Here is a 19,305-nt window from a genome sequence, read left to right as displayed (position 1 = left end):
GGACTCCCTGTCTCTGGGCTTCGGTTTCACTGTGTGTGAAATGGGGTCTGAGCCAGAGGGAACCCAATCCACAGTTCTGCAGGGTCCAGAATGGTGTCGCCTGCCCCTGCCTGTGACTTGAGCCAGGGACTTCCTGCACCTGCTCACCTGGGGCGGGGCTGGGAGCAGGCTGCTGGCCACAAGGACTTGCTGGTCCCTACTCCCCTGGAGGGAGGACCTCTCAGGAGGTGCAGGCGGGTCCTGTGCCAGCTCCGCCCTTACCAAGGGGCATCACAGGGTCCTTCATGTGCAGACGGGGCCTGCAGCAGCCCCTGACCCCACTCCCTGGGCCCGGGCCAGGCCAGTTGGGCTGGGGCTGAGTCCTTGGCACACAAACCCTGGTTGACAAGGAACTACCTCATTCCTTCTCAGACTGGCACCCCTCTTGCCACCATCTGCCACCTCACCTGTCACCTGGCATGTCCCATGCTCCCGCCAGGACAGGGCAGCCTGGCCACCTTGGGCCTCCTTCCTGCCAGTCGTTCGGCATCCTCCCCCAGGGGGCTCCCAGCAGCGGTGTCTGCAGCTGTGCACAGGGAGGAGCCGGGAGCTCAGGGGCAGCGGGCTGGTCATCTCCAGCCATGGCCCTGGCCCAGCATGGAGGACGAGCTTCTGTTGGCCAGGCTGCAGGCTGCAGAGCCAGATTCCAAGCACACCCGAGCGGCCGCCCCTCTCCAAGCCTCTCTTCCTCCCTGCGAGCGCTGGCTTTGTGCAGGGTCCAGGGCACAACTGGAAAGATGCTCCCGGCCTCCTCTGCAGCGGGGCAGGGCCTCGTGGCCAGCAGGGCTGCCCACTCAGCTGGCAGGCCCACAAGCGGTCTTCCTCCTAGCCTGGAGGAGCTCGCAACCTGGCAGTGCAGCTGCCTCTTGTGCCCACGAGGACAGGAGGCGGCTGAGGTCACCATTGCCCGCGTTGGGATGTCACCAGTCCCAATGCCAAACTGCACTGAGGGCACCGCCCAAGTCTGGCTCGTCACCTGTGGGCCCTGTTCCCATCCTGCCCCAGGAAGGGGCTGGAAGAAAGCTCCCAGCCTCCTGGGACCAGCCTTTCATCTTCCCAGAGAGACTGGACAGACGTGCAAGCACACGGTCACACCGGCTTCCCTCCTGCATCCGCCCGACCGCCCGGCACAGTGGTGACCTCCGTCCTGGCCGTTCCCACTAACTGCTGTGGGGCTGGGGCCAGAGTGAGTTTACCCGAGAGGCTGAAGGGGTCCGCACTGTGGGACCCTAGGCTGTGTCCAGTCCTCCTGACAGGTGCTCTGTGCTGGTCCGGCCAGAGGGTCCGGCCTGAGGGAGAGACAGAGGCAGCCCGTGAAAACCAGCGTGAGGAGGCGCAGCCTGCTCCGCCCTGGGGTCAGCCCTCCCAGCCCTGTCCAGCTTGGGGCCTAACCTTGACCTCAGCAGGCAGAGGTCTTCCCCCGGAGGCCTGGCCACACCCCAGGGCTTGGGGCCAAGCCTGGCCTCCTCCTCTCCCTTAGAACGGCTCACCTCCCATCTTTCCACAGAAATGGAAGGTCTCCCAGGAAGGGCGTGGGTGTGGGGGACAAAACTGCCACGGCTTCTGGCGCTTGGAGGAAACCTCAGGTCGGGATCTTCTGGCCAAGGGTCCGGGTTCACGCTGCCGCAGCGCTCGGGGCTGCTGGGGTCGCTGCTGTCTGTGCGGCTGAGCAAGAAAGAAGGCGAATGCAGATCCCTGTAGGAATCGGGGTCCCAGGGAGAGTCTGAGGACCTGAGGAGGCTGGTGGCGTCCAGGGTGAACGTGGTCAAATGAAGTGCTCCTGGACGGGGGCCTTAGAGTCTGCGCTGACTCGTGCTCCGGACGATAAGACACGACCGTGTGGCTGGGGAATGGCTCTTCTTGGTAAATACACAATTAACAAATCCTGTGGGGGGGGGGAGAAACAGAGTGTAGCAGTGGACAGTGGGGAAGTGTACAGTGTCCACTCTGTGCTTGGGTGTGGCCCAGCTGCTCGGCCACGGCCCCTGAGTTTTAAAATGGAGTGTTTCACCTCTTCCTCTCCCCCTGCTCCTCCCTAGACTCAGGGAACGCTGACCTTCTGTCCACCTTGGCAGCCCACCCCATCTCCAGCGGTCAGTCCTACCCCCCACTTCTGCCTTCCTCTTACTCCCGTGTTGGTCACTCATCGGGCCCTGAGGTCTCTGGGCGACCCCTCGGGGCTTTGAGAAAAAGGAAAGAGCAGGTTTGTGGCTTTGCCAGCAGAGGAGACCCCCAGGGGCTCCTGTCCCAGAGGCTGATTCCGCCCGTCAGCAGGACCCGGGGCTGTTAAGGAGGCGGCTCAAAGGCCACCTTCCCGGGTCCACTGGTGCAGTGTGGTTCCCTGTTCATGTGGGGGACAGTCTTTCTGAGATCTTCTGGTGCCAAACCCAAAGTCTGGATCACTGGGTCCTGGGGTGGGTGTGTGCTCAGGGACAGAGCTCCGCCGACGGGGGGAAGAAAGGGCCACACCCAAGCACAGAGTGGACACTGCGGCCCTCCCCGCTGTGACTGACAGGGGCAGCTCACCCCACCCACCTGTGCGCCTGCCCCAGTGCCGTGTCTCCCCTAGGAGCCCTCCTGCCACCCAGGCTGCCCCTCACAGTCCTGAGAGCCCGGGTGGACGGTGCACGGCCATCACCAGGGTTTTCATGGCACCTTCTCTCTTAATCCTCGATTTAGGCCAGAATGTTGCTGCGTCCACCCCGTAGGAGAGGAGAGGGCGGGCCTTTTGTGTCACTGTCCCCTGGGCTCCCCACTTGGGGCTTGCTGGTGGGGAGACTGCATAAAACAAGGCCAGCAAAGGAGAAAGAGGCCAAGAGAATCACCCGTTTCCACAGCAACAGGACGGATGCAGTCCTACGGGGCAGGGGGGAGGAAGGGACCCTAAATGTCCCTACCTTAGATGTCCAGCCAGGGCGGCCTTCCCAGGGGACACTTGGTAATGACGGCTGCTACTTTGGGTTGTCATTTTGGTTGCGGGGAGTGGACGTGCTTTCGAGACCTAGCGGTCGAGACCAGGAGCACTGCAAAACGTCCCACAGAGCACAGGACAGCCCCGGGTTGCAGCCCAGACGTCAAGGCGCACGTGGAGAGACCTGATGTCACTCAGGCCCTGCTCTGACTCTGACCCCTTTCTGTACGCCTTCCTGTCCCCACTGCGGCCTGTCTCAGTCTTTGCTTGGCCACTTCCAGTGACGGGGAGCTGGCCACCTCTGGGAGCAGCCGGCCCCAGGTGCCGAGCTTGGCCCTGGGGACAGAGCCCACGGTGACTCCCCAGCCAGGGGCGCACGCAGGCTCCCTGGAGGACTGTGACAGGAGAGGACCTGGACACCCCAGCTCCACTCTGTCCCCGACCCTCCTCCACAGAGGGGCCTTCAGCATCCAGGCCGGGGAAGAGGTCAGCCTTGCAGCGGTTGGCCTGGGAGCCCGCAGCCTGGAGCTGCAGGTGGGAGTGGGCAGAGGCCAGGAGGCAGGACTTGGTCATCCAGGTTTCCAGAAGTGAGCTCGTGCTTCCTGAACTATTAAAATCTCGTCGTTAATGATATGCATGCTGAACTATTTAAGGGGATTGTGACGGTTTGGAAAAACATAAGATGGGTGGGTGGATGTATGAATGGGTGGATGGTGGAGGGACGGATGGGTGGGATGGAGGGAGAGATGGTGGACGGTGGATGATGGAGGGCTGGAGGGCTGGTGGGAGGATGGTGGGTCGGTGGACAGGTAGGTGGTAGAGGACGGAGGGGTGGCTGGGTGGCTGGGTGGGAGGATCCACAGATCTGTGGTCCAGCAAGCTCTGTGGTCACATCTGTCTGCAGTGAGGGAGGCAAGGGCCAGAGCGGTTGGGGAACCACTTGGGGTCATCCTGTCAGAATATCTCGGGGCCAGGATCTGAGCCCAGACTTGGTCACACTGCAACCCACCCCCTAGGGCCGTGGCTGCTCCAGGTGAGAGAGGTGACCGGGCAGCAATCTCACCAGAAGTGGGGCCTGGGGGCTTGTCTTGAGGCCGCGTTGGCAGGACACTCAATCCAACAGCCTTGACGGTGCCCACCAAGGCAGTGGGGTGGGGCCAGTTGTGAGGACGTGTTCCTGTGGCCCTGTCGGGAGTCAGGTCCTGCCCGGCAGAGCTCACTTGGGTGCCGGTGCAGCCTGGGTGTCCGAGTGAGCTGGGGCAGCCTCTGGTCTGCTCACCATGGCTGCCGTTTCCTGGCGCCCCGTGAAGCAGGGTCCCGGCCTTTCTGTGCCAGGCCCCTTGGCATTCTGGTGAAGCGGGTCCTTTCTCAGAACAATGTTTTCGGTACACCCACAAAATGTGGGCAGGGCCGCTGCCTAAGGGGGAGCGGTCTGCTCCAAGACCGAGTGACCCGACGTCTGCATCCGCAAGCCGCGGCACCTCGAGCAGCCAAGGACGCCTCTGTAAAGTGGGGTGCCAGCACCTGCCTGGCGGGCTGGGGTCGGGTGTTCTAGGGAGCTCCCTGCCCGACTGGCCCACACAGCCCCGTCTCGGTCTGTGAGCCGCAGCGCCACGGCCTGGCCAGTCCCTGAGCCCGGCGCCTCCCTCACCCTAACGGCAGCCCCAGGGTTGGTGAAGACGGGGTGGAGGGTGGAGCTCTGCTGTGTCTGAGGTCGCCACCCGTGACCCCACGCCTGGCCAGGCAGGAGGCGCTGGCAGGGACTGGGGCCCATTCTCGTCCTCCTCTGAGCAGTGGGAGCTTTGAGGCTCTTCAGGCCACACGGCTTCCAGAATGTCCTGCCTGTGGGAGGCCATGGCTCTGCCAACCCCGGGGGCCAGTGGGCTGGTGTCCTGCTTTCTGCCCCGCTGGAAGGGAAACAGGCCAGTGATGAGCTGGGAGGGGTCGGCAGGGTCACTGAGGCGCGGCCCACAGCTGGGCAGTCCTGAAGCTGAAGAGCAGCTGGGCTTCCTCTGAGCCTGCAGAGCCTGGGGTCCAGCTGGCCAAGACGGCCACGCAGGGCAGGGCCCGGGAATCACCAGCCGTCCAGCTGTTTTCCTGAAAGTCCTGGCAGGATGGGGAATGCTGGCCATCAGCTGTGGATCATCACAGCTGTGGCCAGAGACCTAGGGCTGGGCAGTCTGCACGGGGAGGACCTCTGCCCACGGCCTCCCTGCCCTGGGCCTGCCCCCTGTCCTCCATACCCACCTCCTGGGCAGGCAGCGAGGGTGCTCTGGCAAGGAGCAGCCAGGGCGAAGGCTGGGGGGCCTCTGACCAGGTCTGCCGTGCGCTGGACAGCGGGGTCTGGCTTCGTCCTCACAGACGCCCTGGGAGCCAGGTGGGCTCCCCAGCCCCGAGCACAGAGCAGGAGACCGGGGCCCGGAGGTGAAGTCGCCGAGCACTTGTGAGGGGCCACGACAGGATTCCAGCGCTGGCCACTGCCTCAAAGCCAGTCTCACCGCACGGCTGGCCCGGAGCACCACGCAGGCGCATCACTGAGCCCTCGCGGCCAGGCCGGGAGGACAGGCGCGTGTGTGCACCCAGCGCCCACCGGAGGTCTGCAGGCAGCGCCAGTTCCCCAGCCCAGAGGCGCCCACCTGGCCCAGGCCAACGCCCTGCCCGGCTCGGCCTCAGAGGACACGGGAGCCGGGGAGCCGGCCCTCAGTTCCTGGCTGTGACAAGGGACCAGGGCTGGGAGGCTTCAGAGCCGGAGATGGGTGTTACAGTGTGGAGACGAGTCCAGGGTCAAGGTGCCATGGCGCCCTGCTCCCGCTCAGGCTCTGGGCTCCCTTCCTGCCTCCCCAGCTCCTGGGGCTCTGCGTGTCCCTCGGATTGTGGTCACTTCACTCTAACCCTTGGTCTCTCTTCAGGTGGCCTCTGTGTCTCCATGTCTCACTCCTCTTGTAAGGACACCGGCCGTGGGTCAGGGCAGAGCCACCCTGCTGCAGTGTGACCCCCTCTCCACTGGCCCTTCTGCAGGGACCCTACTCCCTAATAAGGTCACGTGGGTTCTGGGGTTTGCCCTGAACATCTTTTGGGGGAACACAACTTAAACACTGTCACCCTCAAAAAAGAAGAAAGCAAGCCAGGGATAGGCCCGTCGAGGCCCTGAGAAGAGGGGACCAGCACCCCTGCAGAGTGTCTGACACCTACATTCTGGTGACCTGTGGCAATCATGGCCACACCTCGGAGTGAAGGAGAAGAGGCACTTGCCCAGGGCCACACGGCTGGAGCTGGGTGGAGCTGTGGACAGGCTGTGCAGACCCCAGGCCCCACGCTCTGTCCACGCAGAAGGACCTGGCCCACTCAGTGGAAGAGGCTGGACTCTCAAGAGGGTGGTGGTGTGGGAGGATCGAGAGGCACATGGAGGTAAGGGCGCAGCCTCAGGGGACACGGGTGGCCAAGCAGGGGTCCTACGGCAGACTGTGTGGGGTGTGGGGTGAGCAGCAGTGTTTCAGGGTCAGGTGATCCTGGGAGCATGTCCCTCTTCCCTCGAGATGAAGGAGCTTGGGAGAGTCCATCAGGTTGGCTCACTGGGTTCCCAGCCCCCAGCACAGAGCAAGGGCCCCCAGACATGGGACCTGGAATGAATCCCCCTGTGTGCAAGGGGAAGGGGAACCAGCCTCCGTTTCCCCACCTGCACCAAGGGGGGTCGGCCAGACCTCCTGCCGCCACCTGCCCAGGCCACGCCACCTTCTGGACATCCAGAGTAGTGCACCAGGTGGACTCCCCTGAGCAGAGGGCGCGCAGCACAGGGTGCTCACATGGCCTGCACCCGGAATGTGTCCTTCCCTCGGGGTCAGTGAGCTCAGGCAAAAGAGGCTGGGACCCCACTGCCCCTGCCCACCCAGGCCTGGGTCCCGTGGCGGAGCTTTCTGATCTGTGACAGGGAGAAGCCCCGGGGGAGAGCACCTGGCAGTGGCCTGCACGTGGGGACCCTGAGTACCGTGCTCACACACAGGCACTCACCTTCACTGTCACCACACACCCCTGCACACCCACAGCCTCGCACCACAGCCCCACACCCCCGCACGCTCACACACGCGTGCACGCCTGTCTCTGCCGGGTCCGTGCCGCTCTCCCATCCAGCACCGCATTCTGGCTCCTCACCAGGGGGCCCCAGCCCCTCTGCACACGGGGACCCCAGGTGGCCCCGCAGTCCCTCAGCCCAGCGGTGGCAGCAGCCCTGTGGCACCTCCTCAGGTCCCTGCCGGCCCACGCCTGGGGTTGTGCTCGAGCGAGCTGCGTGGGCCACCTTTCTCCAGCAAGCCCTGTCCCTGTGAGTGGAGTGGCCATGTCCCAGGAGAAGCCTGACAAAGCATCGTAGCACATGTCCTAGCAGGTGCTGGGGACACTTCCAGTAGTGACAGCTGTGTCCTGTGGTTGGACCGTTGTCCTCAAAATAGGGTGTCATCAAGATTTACAAGCGTGTCTGCAGCTGGGGCCAACCCGGGAGGTCACCCTGTCCCACCCTCTGGCTCCACATGGCTCTGATGGAAGCAGCAGGGGGCATGGCATGGCCAGGGCGGGGTCCAGGACCCTCGCCAAAGTCCTGCAGCTCTTCACCAGGTCAGAGGAGGCCACCTCCTCCTGCTGCCCCAAAGTCCAACTCCAGGAGAGCCGGGCAGTGCCAGTGAGAGAAGGCCCAGCGCAGGGATGGGCGTGGCCTGAGCCACCTGGAAGGGTCTGACCCCCAGTCCCCAGGGGGCCTTGGAGCCAGGTGCCCTCGTCCATACAGTGAGGACAGCGCCTTCCAGACGGTGCTTGTGCTACGGTGGACAGGTGCCAGCTCTCAGCCAGGGTCAGCTCTTACAGCTACAGCTGGGCAAGTTCCCATGATCCCAAGAACCAGGGCTGAGCGTGTCCTTTGAACCCAGGGAAACAGCTCCATGCAGAAGCTAAGGAGCCATCGCAATCTCCACTGCTCTGCTGCACAGAGAAGGTGGGGGCTTGCCCAGGGTCTCACAGCAGGAGCAGAAACAGACATGGCCACAGGCAGCTGAGTCTTGTCACACGTGGGGTGTGGCATGCATCCCTGGGCTGGGCCTGAGGTGTCCTTCTGACCAAAAGAAACAGCACCCACAACCATCTCGCCATGTAAGACTCCGACTTAGTGGCTGGGGCCAGAGGGGCCCTTCTGCTGGCCTTAATGTAGACAGTGGCACTGCGGATGCCCCGAGGGCCACGCAGCAAGGACCTGAGGGTGGCCTCCAGCTGACAGTCAGTAATAAAACCAGGCCCTCCGCCCCAGGTCTGCAGGAAGTGGGTTCCACCAGCAACCCCAGTGGACCTGGAGGCAGACCCTTCCCATTGTCCTGCAGCCGGCCAGCCTCTGAGGCCCCAGCAAGAGGTCCCCCAAGGCGACGTCCACTTCCTTGCCCCACAGACCAGTCACCAACCTCCACTCACCACCTCCCTCCACTCACCACCGCCCTCCACTCTCCACCTCCCTCCACTCACCACCGCCCTCCACTCTCCACTGCCCTCCACTCACCACCACCCCACACCCGGGCTGCCTGGGTGGGCACCAGCCGGCAAGGTTTTCCCTTGGCCGTCCTGAAAGGGCTTCTAAGCAGCAGTGCCCACCACGTACGGACTGGGTGTCCTGACCCAGCGGGCCCCGTGGGTGTGGCAGAAAGAACCTGGGGAGCACAGGGAGCCCCAGGTCAGGAGCTGTGCCAGCACCAGGACTCCCTTGTCTGAAGGCGTGAGCTCTGCAGCGTGGACGCCGGGAATTGGCTTCCCAGGTACTGCCCAACACACACTTTACGCTAGACTCACACACACGGGGGTTAAGCTCACGGGCAGCTGGAGCCGTGTGCACCCCTGCAGACGACCTGCCAGGCGCACACCAGGCTGGGGGGGGGGTGGGTCCTGTCTGTGGGTGGCCGGGGACGCAGGCCTGCACCACCTGGGTCTGGTGCAGCGTGGTCCTCCCCGTGGTGCGTGCCTCTGCGGGAAGGGGCTGCATGCTGCACTTCAGGACCCCAGACGGCCCGGCCCAGAGCGAGGGGGCGTTTGGTGAATAGATGACGATCCCCAGCTAGGGAGCTGCTCTCCCCGTGAGCCAATTGGAGCAGAATCGATTTGAACCGCGCGGCTGATGCTGCCTGGCTCCTCCCAGGCTCCTGGATCCCTTTCCCCATTTCTCTGTCCCAAGGCTCTGGTGTGTCTGCACCTACCACGGCCAGCACTAGCGGCCTGCCCTGGCTCTTGGCCACCCTCACGAGTGGAGACGTGGGGGCCTTAGCCCAAAGCCAAGGGCCGTGGGGGCAGGGAAGCCCAGCTGTGACCTCCGGTTGGGACACCCTGGGCGTGACACACGGCAGTTCCCTGCGGTCAGGCACACCTCACACCCCAGGCTCCCACAGGCAGCACCGGCCTGTCATCCCCAGGGAGCGACCCAGGGCTCCTGCTGGGGGCTGCCCCTCACGGCCTCCGCTGGCCCCGAAAAGCTGGGAGCCCGCTGCATACCCGGTTGCCATAGCAACAGCACAGAGTCTCGGTGCAGTTCAGGTCTATAAATAATTTTTACATCAGTCAAACCACGTGAGTGGGGTGGGCTCCGCAGGGCGGTTCGCGGTCGGTCGCCATGGCCAGGCTCGGAAGTGACAGCTGGCTCAGGCCCCAGCTCCCGAGTCTGGCTGGGCTCTGGCCCGGCCGCCTGGGCCCAGTGGCCTTGCCTGGGAGGCAGGTTCTGCTCTGGACAAAGTACCTGTGACGTCCCATCTCGACTGTGGATCTCAGGGACAATGACGAGAGCTGGCTCCCTGGCTGGGGTGGGAGAGTGGAGGAGACACAACCCCTCCTGGTGACCTGGGGACTGAGCAAGGCCAGGGCTCATGCCAACCGCTGCTGCTCCGGGTCGGAGGAGCCGGCTCCTGGTCTCTGGCTCCCTCTGCCCCTCCCTGCCATGTTTGAAGGGTTGTCTAATAGTGTCTCTAGCGAAGGGCTCAAGTCCCAGGGCCAGGGGCTGAGAAAGCCGGATTCTGAAGCCAACTGGAGCCAAGTGGACTCAACGTCTCCCCAGAGGAATGAGCCCTGGGGCCCCCGGCAGGCACTGTCCCCTGGCTGCAGTCAGATGACACCTCTGGCCTGGGAGCAGCTGTCCTCCCTCAGGGGATTCTGCAGGCCCAGGGCACTGACAAGTGGGCAAAGGCACAGGGCAGCGTGTCCACCCGTGTGCACTGGAGGCTGAGAGCCGACGGCTCTGGTCAAGAGGAGGGGACAGTGCAGCTCTAGGCTCAGGCAAAGCAGCAGCTCTTCAGAGGAGCGCACAGTCTCCAAAGGCCGTTGGAGGCAGGAGCGAGGGCAGGCCAGGGCCTGGGCTGCTGCCTGGGGTCTAGGAGGAGCTGGTCGGAAGAGACCAGGGTCTTGCACGCACTCCAGGACTGGGCTCGCTCCCAGCACGGCTGGCTTCGCCTCTGGAAAGGAGGGCCCGCTCCCTGCAGTGAGAGAGGCCGGCCTGGGCAGCTGTCTGCACTGTCCTCTGCCTTTGCTCCCCATCTGCAGGTTTTGGATTTCAAATATGAATTCGTGAATGGAAGACAGGAGCCAGGATGGAGAGGGAGGGGACGGGCAGCGGGAGTGAGCCGGGCACCCAGGAGCGCGGGCAGCAGGCCCTGGCCAAACCCACTCTGCGGCTCCCTGAGGCGCAGGTCACTGGACCTCCCCAGGTGCCACCTCCTGCCCGCTGAGGGGCTCAGGAACAAGTGTCCTAAGTGGGGAACCCTTGGCAGCCCGCTCTCCTCCCCACAAACGCCCCTGGCTCACGCTCGCGGCTTGAGCCCCGCGGCAGCCCAGATCCTGGTCTTCAGTTATTTGAGTCCTGAAGCTGCTGGGTCTGGCTCTTGGGGCGCCGGCGCGGTGCAGCCAGATGTCCCTGGCCTCCTGGGAGCCTCTGGTTCCGGATCAGTGCTCAGGCTGCTGGGAAATGGTTTTGGGCAAAGGGCTGCAGGGGACCCTGTGCCCTCTGAGGAGGGGGTGAGGGAGCAGCTGGAGGCGGAGCCCGCCTGCTGGGACAGAGAAATGGCTCCAGGGAGGTGAGACCCGCCTGCTCCCAGAGCGAAGGCAGGCGGAGCCTTTGGCCTTGAGAACTTTGGTGGGTGAGAGTGGCCGTGTGACAGAGGAGCAGGCCCAGCCTCAGGGGCGAAGGTCAAATGTCAAGTGTCGTCAGATGCAACAGAGCGGCAGCAGGGGTGGCCTGGGCGACCCTCATCTCTCACGCTGGACGTTTCTGCGTCTCCGGCAGAGAGGACGGGGTCCAGTCTACGGAGAAGCTCGCCAGCCCCTGGGGACGACCTGGCCAGGGCTGTGGTCAGCCTGACCCTGAGCTGATGAGAAGTTTCCCAGATTCCAGGGACGTTTCCCAAGCACTCCAGGCTCCCCACCGCGAGGCTGCCCCGGCAGGCCTGGGTGGGCACAGGGACAGGCCCAGCCAAGACAGGAGGACGCCCAGGCGGGCGGCAGGGCTCATGGGCCCCAGGGCCAACAGGACGGTGCGTGGAAAGGCCACATGCGGAAGAAACTGACCCGGCCTCCCGTTGTGCTTGGAGTCCTCTGCCACCTCCGGGCGTCGTGAGCCTCCGCAGAGGGTGCACACCGCGTCTGCCGCGCTGGGGGTGGCCACACTCACACTGCGGGTCCGTCCCTGCTCCCAGCTTTCCTCGGCTACCCACCACTGACCCCTGCTGCCGCGGGCTGCACCGTGAGCCCCCGGGTGACTCACCTGGAAACACCCTGGTTTTGACTGAATTTTGAGGTGGCCCTGTGACAGTCCCTCTAAGAGGAAGCTCCTCAGCTCTCGCTGTCCCGTCTCCCTCTCTCCCTTCCTCTCGGCCAGGACTTTTCGTTGCTGTGACCGACACCTGCATAAACGACTTGGGGAGGTCAGGGCTCCAGAGGTCCAGCCCAGGTCAGCGACGCCCTGGCTTCAGCCCTGAGGGGAGGCAGGACGTCAAGGTGTGGCCGAGGAAGCTCAGGCTGGAAGAGGAGAGAGAGGAGGAAGGGCAGGGACAAGACCTGGACCAAGAGCACACCCAGGGACCTGCTCCCTACAGCCACACCCTGCAGCGTCCACTCAGCCACCCGCTGAGTGGTCAGAGCCCTGTGGCCCAGGCACTGCCCAGGCCTCGCCTCTGGGCACTGCTGCCCTGGGGACCAGGCCTTCAGCACGTGACCCTGGGGCGGACAGTGCAGATGGCACCACATCGGGACCCAAAGGGGGACAGAGTGCCAGCCAGGAAGGAGCCTCAGAACTGCCATGATGCATCAGCCTCGTGAGGCAGAGCCCCTGCTGGACTGGGTGGCCCCATCACCAGGCTGGTGCTCCGTGGCCGACCTAGCCGGGGCCCGGGCTTTCCTGCAGTGGGGGACGAGGCTGCTGCTGAACCCGGGGAGGCCGGGTGCGGGAGGCTGAGGCCGCGTCCGTGGGAGCGGTTCCCTCACGGCGTGAGACCCCGGGTACCTCCTGAAGGAGGAAGCGAGTATTTCGTGAAGACTCGGAGCCCTTAGTCCAGGGTCACCCGGCTCTGATGTTCCCGGGCCTGCAGAGACGAGGGACATCATGGCAGGAGTGGCTGGTGGAGCCAAGCTGTGGGCTCCTGGCGATGGGCAGCAGAGAGGAGGGGGCGGGACAAAGAGCACCCAGCCAGCCCGCGAGGCCCCTTCCCAGGCGCCCCCCCCCCCCCCGGGCCATCCAGTCCTGGTCCTCGCCCTACCCCCCCACCGAAGGCCTGGCATAGCAGCTCCAGGGACATCGCAGACCCACACCTGACAGGTCCCCCCCGTGATCTCACAACGTCCATCATGGGGTCTCGTCTCCTTCCCTTGAACCTGGGAGCGTGGTGACAGTGGCCCACGTGACCCCGTGAGAGCTGGACACAGCGGCCACAACTCTAGTCCCAGAAACAGGGGAGGCTGAGGCAGGAGGAGGCAGCCTCACGGCCAGCCTGGGCAACTTAGAGAGACCCTGTCCCACAGTGAGAGATAAACAGGGCTGGGGACGTGGCTTGGTGGCCCTGGGCTCATCCTCCTGCACCAAAACCAGCAAGAAGACCACCCGGAGCCAGCGCCAGGCGGACGTTGAAAGGGTGTCCCCAGGCCTGGGCGGGAGAGGACCCTCAGGCCCACCTGGCTCCCAGCCGCCAACCCATCCTGACCCAAGGAGCAAGGCAGAGCCGAGCCGTCCCCGCCAGCCCTGCTGAGTTTCCCCCGGGCTCAGGGGCTGCAGGCAGCGGGCGCGTCTGGAAGGAGAGGGGCTGTAGGTGCTGGGGGGAGCCACCTCCAGAAGCTTCCTCCTGGGGGCGAGACCGAGGAGCAGCCACGCTGCACGGAAACGCTAACCTGTTGTCACCAGGGCCACCCTGGTGTCCAGCCGACTGGTTGCACACTAGGTTGCTTAGAAGGGACTCAGGAGAGGCACCGGGAGAGGCCCACCAGGAGCGTGAAGCTGAGGCTTGCAGGGGACACCAGGCAGAGGTGGCTCCTGGCCAGGTGGCACCTCTGCACCACGTTGAGGCTCAATGCCCCACATTCTTGAGCCAACGCTGGCCTTGGGCACGGCTGTGCTGCGGCCACTCTGAGGTGGCTTAGCTCCGGTCTAAGTCGAACTCCTACAGTCCCTCCCCTGGCTCTTAGGGACAAGACCCTGTGAGACACTTTAAAGCTTTTTTTCTGAAGATTCAAGGCTTCGGGGTGGACGGCTTCTCTGGGAATCACGCAGGGCTGTTTCTCCAGCCCCGAGGCCTCTGCAGGAAGCTCTCTGGGCAGTGTTGGGCCAGACGGCCACTCTCCTTCGTTTCTGCTGGCAGAGAGACTGCAGGCTAAGGAGGCTCTCGGGGCTGGGGTGCCTTACGCCCGGAGGAGGCCTGATTCTGTTCCTACCTCGCCAGGCTCTTCTCTAGGAGAAAGGGGGTCCCAGCCACTTCTCTCTGCTCTGCAAGGTCGGCCCCCATGGGCACCAGGCCCTTCTCCTTCACAGCTGCCCACGCCGTGAGCAGCAGGACCGTCCCTGAGGTCAGAAGCCCTGGCCTTCCTGAGTCAGGAGCAGCTGCGTGTCACTGGGGGCTCTGTGCCTGGCCTGCAGGGCGCTCTGGCCTGGCACCGTGGGTTTGGACCTCGCCCCGTCCGTTCCTGGGAGGGTCTGCGTCGTGCTGTGGGCTCTGCGAGGCTCCTGGCCCTGGTGTCTCCTCCTGGGGTGACCTCAAGCCCCGCCCAGCCTCCTGAGTCGTTTCAGGATCCTTAGACTCTCATGTCCTCTGGCTTTGCCCATCCCCTGCCGCCCGCTGACCTGGAGCCTTTTCCTGGCTCACCTCTGAGCTGCCCCTGCCCTCTCTGGGAGCTCAAGCCTCCCTGGCCTCCCTGCCCACGCGGGCGTTGCCCAGGGTCAGCGGGGCTGTGACGAACAGGAGATTGGATTGAAGTGTCGGCGATCTCACGAGGCATCCAGAAGCAGGCCGCCCGGACGTGGTTCCCAGAGCAACGCTGCCACCGGGAACCCAGACTCTGCCCTCGGGCTTGGCTCCACCCAGTGGTGTGACAGCACTGCAGGGGGGGGGTGTGAGGGAGAGAGACCGAGACCACCCAGGAAGAGGGCATCGTCCAGGGTGTGGCTTCCACTGGGAAGGACGTCCCCCTCCCAGCAGATCCCAGGGTCTGTTGGCTGTGGCCTCAGGAGAGGCCGGGATGGGGAGGGCATGCTGCTTCTGAGTCCATGTGGGTGGCAGCCTTGCCACCCAGGACGGAGCTGCGGCTGGTGGCGGACCTTGGGTTGATCTCCTGGACCGTCCTGCGTGACCCTCTCCCCATCTCTCTGGCCTGTGGCCACTCAGGCCCGCTGACAGCGCACACTGCCTGTGGTGTGCTGGACAGGTCACCCGGGCTTCCTGGGTGCAGGTCGGGATGAGCCCCGTGTTCCTCAGCTTGTCATTGCTGGGACCCAAAAGGTCTCTTCAAGGCTCACGGTTTCCGAGGTCCGGTCCATGGCTGGTCAGCTCCCTTGCTCTGGCTCGTGCGTAGCCAGTGAGGGCTCTGCTCCTGACCAGAGGACGGCTGCTCGGCTGGTGGCAGGCAGGAAGCAGAGAGAGAGCGAGAGAAGTGCCAGGGAAGGTCCCCAAGGGCACACTGCTGTCCCCAAGGGCACACGGCCTTCACCAGCCAGACCCCCCGGCCTCAGTCACCGCCCAGGACAGGAGTCCTTCAGGTTACTAACCATCAGAAGGATCGGCCTGCAGGTTAGGCCACAGCCCCCACGTCCCATGGCCGCCCGGGGATGCTCCTGCATTGTCTCCCATGAGCTTGGGGACCTCCCGGTCACCACAGCAGCTCCCAGTGGGAACCCTCATACTTCCGTTGAGGTGGAGGACGGACCTGTCCACCCACTGGGGAGGCCTAGGTCCGCACGGGCCCTGCAGGACAAGGCAGTCATGGAGAGAGCGTGTGCCCATCCTGCTATGGACCATGACCTCGGGGACAGGGCCCGGGGAAGAAGCTGGACTCGGAACACCGTGTTGTGGGATTCCACTCACAGGACAGGCCCAGGGGACAGAACAGTGGCTGGGGCTGCCCGGGGCTGGCAGGGGAGGGGAAGGGCAGGTTCTGGGGCATGTTCTGGCGCTGGACGGAGGTGATGGCTGCACAGCTGTAGTGGACTTGAAGCCACCGAGTTGCAAAGCCAACCCACCAACAGGAGGAGACGGGAAAGCGTCTCGCTGGCCGAGGGCCTCCCTCCAGGCTGGGGCATCTACGTGAGCCTCCCGCGCTCTGTGCGTGGGAATGTCCACGGCTGGGACTGTGCGTCTTTCGCACTGAGGACTCCCACCCTGTGAGTTGGGGGGGTATATTAGGCCCCCCTGACAGAGAAGAGCCCTGAGGCTCGGAGAGAAGGTGAGTAAGGTGCCCAGGGGCACACAGCCTGGGCAGCTGGGACGTGGCCGGGCCCACCCGATGCTCAAGACAGTTCTGAACATTTCTGTCCCCACCTGCAATGGGGGCGACTTCCTCCTCTCCCCGTGCTCATCCACAGGCCACCACCTAGAAGCTGCTCTTGTCTAGAGGCAGCCCCGCTCAGCAGGCGCAGGGACTGAGTCAGGGAGGGAACAGGCTGTGCTGAAGTGGCCGCCTCCTGTGGCTTCAAGTCCCCGCCGCCCGGCCAGGGCGCCAGGTTCTGCCTCGCAGCTGGTGATAGCACTGCAGGGCACCCTCTCTGAGCCCTAAACCACCGGAGGGCAGGTCGCTGGTCCCAACAGGGCAGAGCTGCCCCCAGGGGGCGCTCTGGAGACTGGCAGGGTTCTGGGAGCTGACAGCCCCCAGAGCCCAGGACTTCCGGCTTCCTGATGTCCCAGAACTTGACGCCAACAAACATCCCCTGGGGACTGTGGTCTGGAGCGAACCCCGTTTCTTTGTTTGCTCTTTGCAGAGTTACACTGTGGCTCTTCCGGGAAAGCAGCCTCCGCCTGAAGAAGCTGGTTTCCCATCCGGGCGGCTGCTGCCCCGTTCTGCATCGTGGAAAATGAGGGGCAGCTGCAAGGCTGTGGGGTCGCCAAGCCCCTGGGGGACGGAGCGGCGACAGCCTTCCCGGGAGCCTCCCTCGGCACGGCCACCCGCCATGCCACCGCCTCCCTCCTGGCATCGGGCCGTTTGCTGTGGCCGACTCTCCTGGTCACCTCGTATTCACAGGAGGACGTTCTATCATTATTAATTCATGATGATGATGATGATGATGATGATGATGATGATGTGTGCGGGGTCATGCTTTCTGCGAAACTGATTTTAGATGGATAAAAGGAGCATCACAAATGCTGTAGAAAACGGTGTTGGCCCGATGAGGCCCAGATCCTTCCAGCCTCAGAGTGGTCAGAGGGGACCTCAGCCAAGGTTCCCCGGGTCTCAGGAAACCACGCACAGGCACCTTTTAAACAACCCACGCAGCCTCCCGCCCTGCAGCCGCTGGGTCAGAGGCTGCCAAGAGCCTGACCTGGGGCCTCCCCTCCGTCCCTCTGTCCACGGGCCTGGACCCTCAGCAACAACAGACCTGCCGTGTTCATGCTTCCCCCTCAAAAGAGCGAGGCGTGCGGGCGGCCTGACTCTGCGCCCGCAGTCTTCGAGCCTCCACCGGCCAACGTGCCCCGGGGACGTTTCCTCCTTGTGGTTTTAGTGGAAGGAAAAAGTGACCCGTGAACTGCCCCCGGAGGCTCTGGGCGCCGATCTTGAGGCGCTCGAGAGAGATCCTGCCGCGTGACACTTCTCCTGTTAATCATTGATCTCTCTCTCCTCCCCAGGCTCTTCCAAGAGCAGCTGGGGACATTCCGGGCAGGCGCCGCCCTCCCATCCCAGTGGGACACTGTTCACAATGGCTGGTGTCGAGACCCTCGCAGAGCGGACAGGAGGAGGACAGGGCAGGAGTGGAGGTGAGGGTCAGACTCCACCTGGGCAGGATGGGGACCCTGCAGCCAGAGGTGCTCAGAGCCCAGCCCTGTCCCCGAAGAGCCACACGCGCCCAGGGCCCCGGACGTGCCCCTGCCAGGGAGTGGGGTGTGGAGGGGGTGGACTGGGGCCCAGAGGGAGGACTCTTCACAGCCGAGAGGGCACAGAGGCAGGCAGGGAGGAGCCGTCAGAAGACCCAGGCCGCGAGCCAGGGGCGCCAAGGACTGCTGGGCCCCGGGAGCAGAGGGGCAGAGCAGGAGGCTTCTCTGGAGCCCCCGGAGGCACGTGGCCTGCCCCAGGGTCCCAGCAGTCCTCTGGCCTCGGCGTGGGGGAGGGGGACACGCTCTTCAGGTCCAGGCCTGTGGCGGCCACAGGAAGCTCACAGAGGCGTGCGACACAGAGCGGATGAGTGAGCTGCTCCCCCTCTGGGCACCCCACTGTCCCCAGAAAGGCCGAGCGGGGGTTGGGAGCTGGAGCAGCGTGTGACAGGGGAAGGCCCGCTGCTTCTGCGCCTTGCCCACGGCGGGGAGGGGGGTTGGACGGCACCCGGGCGTCCTTTAGCACCACTCCGCGGTCCCCTCCCCACGGGCACACTGGTGACTGCACGGTGGCTGCGTGGAGCTGCCCCGCAGTCCTGGCCCTGCTCGGGTGCCCACGGGCCAGCACACACGTCCTCCGCTGCACCGATGAGCTCACTCACTGTGTCAGGGCGCTGTCCTCACTGAACACCGGGCGCCATTCAGCTGCAAGAGGCCCCCTGAGGTCACGTGGCTTCCGTACCACGTCAACTAAAACGTGGTCACTTAAACCCTCCGGCTCTGGAGAGCTAGGGTACCAGCCCAGAAACAGAAGTGTGCTCGGTGGTGAGGAGTTCCAGCTAACCAAGGGACAGATGTGACTGTGGGGCCCAAACGCCCGCCACTGCACCATGCTGCCTCTCGAGTCACCGTCCCTCCAGCCTCAGGTTTGAGCGTCTCAGGCCACGTCTGCCCCTGTCGTTCGGTTCCGGCCTCCCCTTCTTTCTTCCTTTTATTTTTGGTTGGTGGCCCTGGGAATAGAATGCCAGGCCCTGCACCTGCCAGGCAGGTGCCCTACCACTGAGCCACATCCCCAGCTCACTGCCCCATCTCTCTTCAGCTTTAGAACCCTTGGAGTGCATGACCACTGGCCGAGGACTATTTCCCTGCCTCCCTTGCAGCTAGACATGGCCATGTGATACAGTTCCACCAACTGGGTATAAGCAGAAAGCTGAGTGAAACGTCCTGGCCTTGTCCTTATATACCCTCTACCTGGATGGAATGCAGATGTGCTGGCAGGAGCTGGAGCAGCCAGCCTAGATCTCATGATGGAAACCACATACTGAAGTTGGCAGACCAACAAGATAAAGTAAAAGAGCACCCAGAGTATCCTGTTAGCTTGAACTGCTTAATCGAGGGTGTTTCACAAGAAAGGAACAAAATTCTATATTGTTTAGGCCACTGTTGGTTTGGCCTTTGTTCCAGCAGTCAGAATGTCACTCTCATGAATGTCACTGTCACGTGCCCTGTGGCCCTGGGGCCCAGTCCCTGCCCTCCGAGGGCTCAGTCCCACTAAATGGAGTGCATGTTGAGCACTGATGCGGCTGAGTGGGCAGGTCCTCCAGGGGCCATGCAAGCGGGCACCACATCAGTGCCCACCTCTTCTCCCGCTGTCTCCACTCCTACCCACGCGTGCCAGGGAAGGCACCGCTCCTGTCCCCTGGGCTCCCCAACCCCTCCTCACCGGTGCCCACCAATGCAGTCTTCTTGAGGCAGCTCTCAGGAAGCCCCAGACCTGCCCGTCTGCACCAAGTGGGCCTGGACATGTCCTTCCCCCAGGCCCGCCCTTCCCTGGTGACTCCCCACAGCTCCCAC

The 19,305-nt window shown here is 64.1% G+C and overlaps 2 long non-coding RNA genes across 14 annotated transcripts; both read right to left on the bottom strand.

Annotated features, from left to right (window-relative positions):
- Nucleotides 1-6: 6 nt before the first annotated feature.
- On the bottom strand, nucleotides 7-8,405 carry LOC144370952 (uncharacterized). Its single transcript, XR_013431097.1, has 3 exons — nucleotides 5,198-8,405; nucleotides 1,530-5,056; nucleotides 7-1,328 (listed from the first exon to the last, which is right to left on the bottom strand). It is a non-coding gene; the product is annotated as an uncharacterized LOC144370952 (long non-coding RNA).
- Nucleotides 8,406-9,500: 1,095 nt separating this feature from the next.
- LOC144370951 (uncharacterized) lies at nucleotides 9,501-18,632 on the bottom strand. 13 transcript variants are annotated; one of them, XR_013431091.1, is made up of 6 exons: nucleotides 17,022-18,632; nucleotides 15,201-16,753; nucleotides 11,718-15,048; nucleotides 11,522-11,604; nucleotides 10,763-10,912; nucleotides 9,501-10,495 (listed from the first exon to the last, which is right to left on the bottom strand). It is a non-coding gene; the product is annotated as an uncharacterized LOC144370951 (long non-coding RNA). The 13 variants fall into 13 exon arrangements; XR_013431096.1 differs by lacking the exon at nucleotides 11,522-11,604; XR_013431093.1 differs by having other exon boundaries at nucleotides 10,763-11,971; nucleotides 12,456-15,048.
- Nucleotides 18,633-19,305: the final 673 nt, after the last annotated feature.

This window comes from Ictidomys tridecemlineatus, chromosome 15 (assembly GCF_052094955.1).
Source record: "Ictidomys tridecemlineatus isolate mIctTri1 chromosome 15, mIctTri1.hap1, whole genome shotgun sequence".
NCBI classification, from domain to species: domain Eukaryota; kingdom Metazoa; phylum Chordata; class Mammalia; order Rodentia; family Sciuridae; genus Ictidomys; species Ictidomys tridecemlineatus.
Note: the sequence above shows the minus strand (reverse complement) of the source record. Positions and strands in the feature narration are given on the sequence as shown.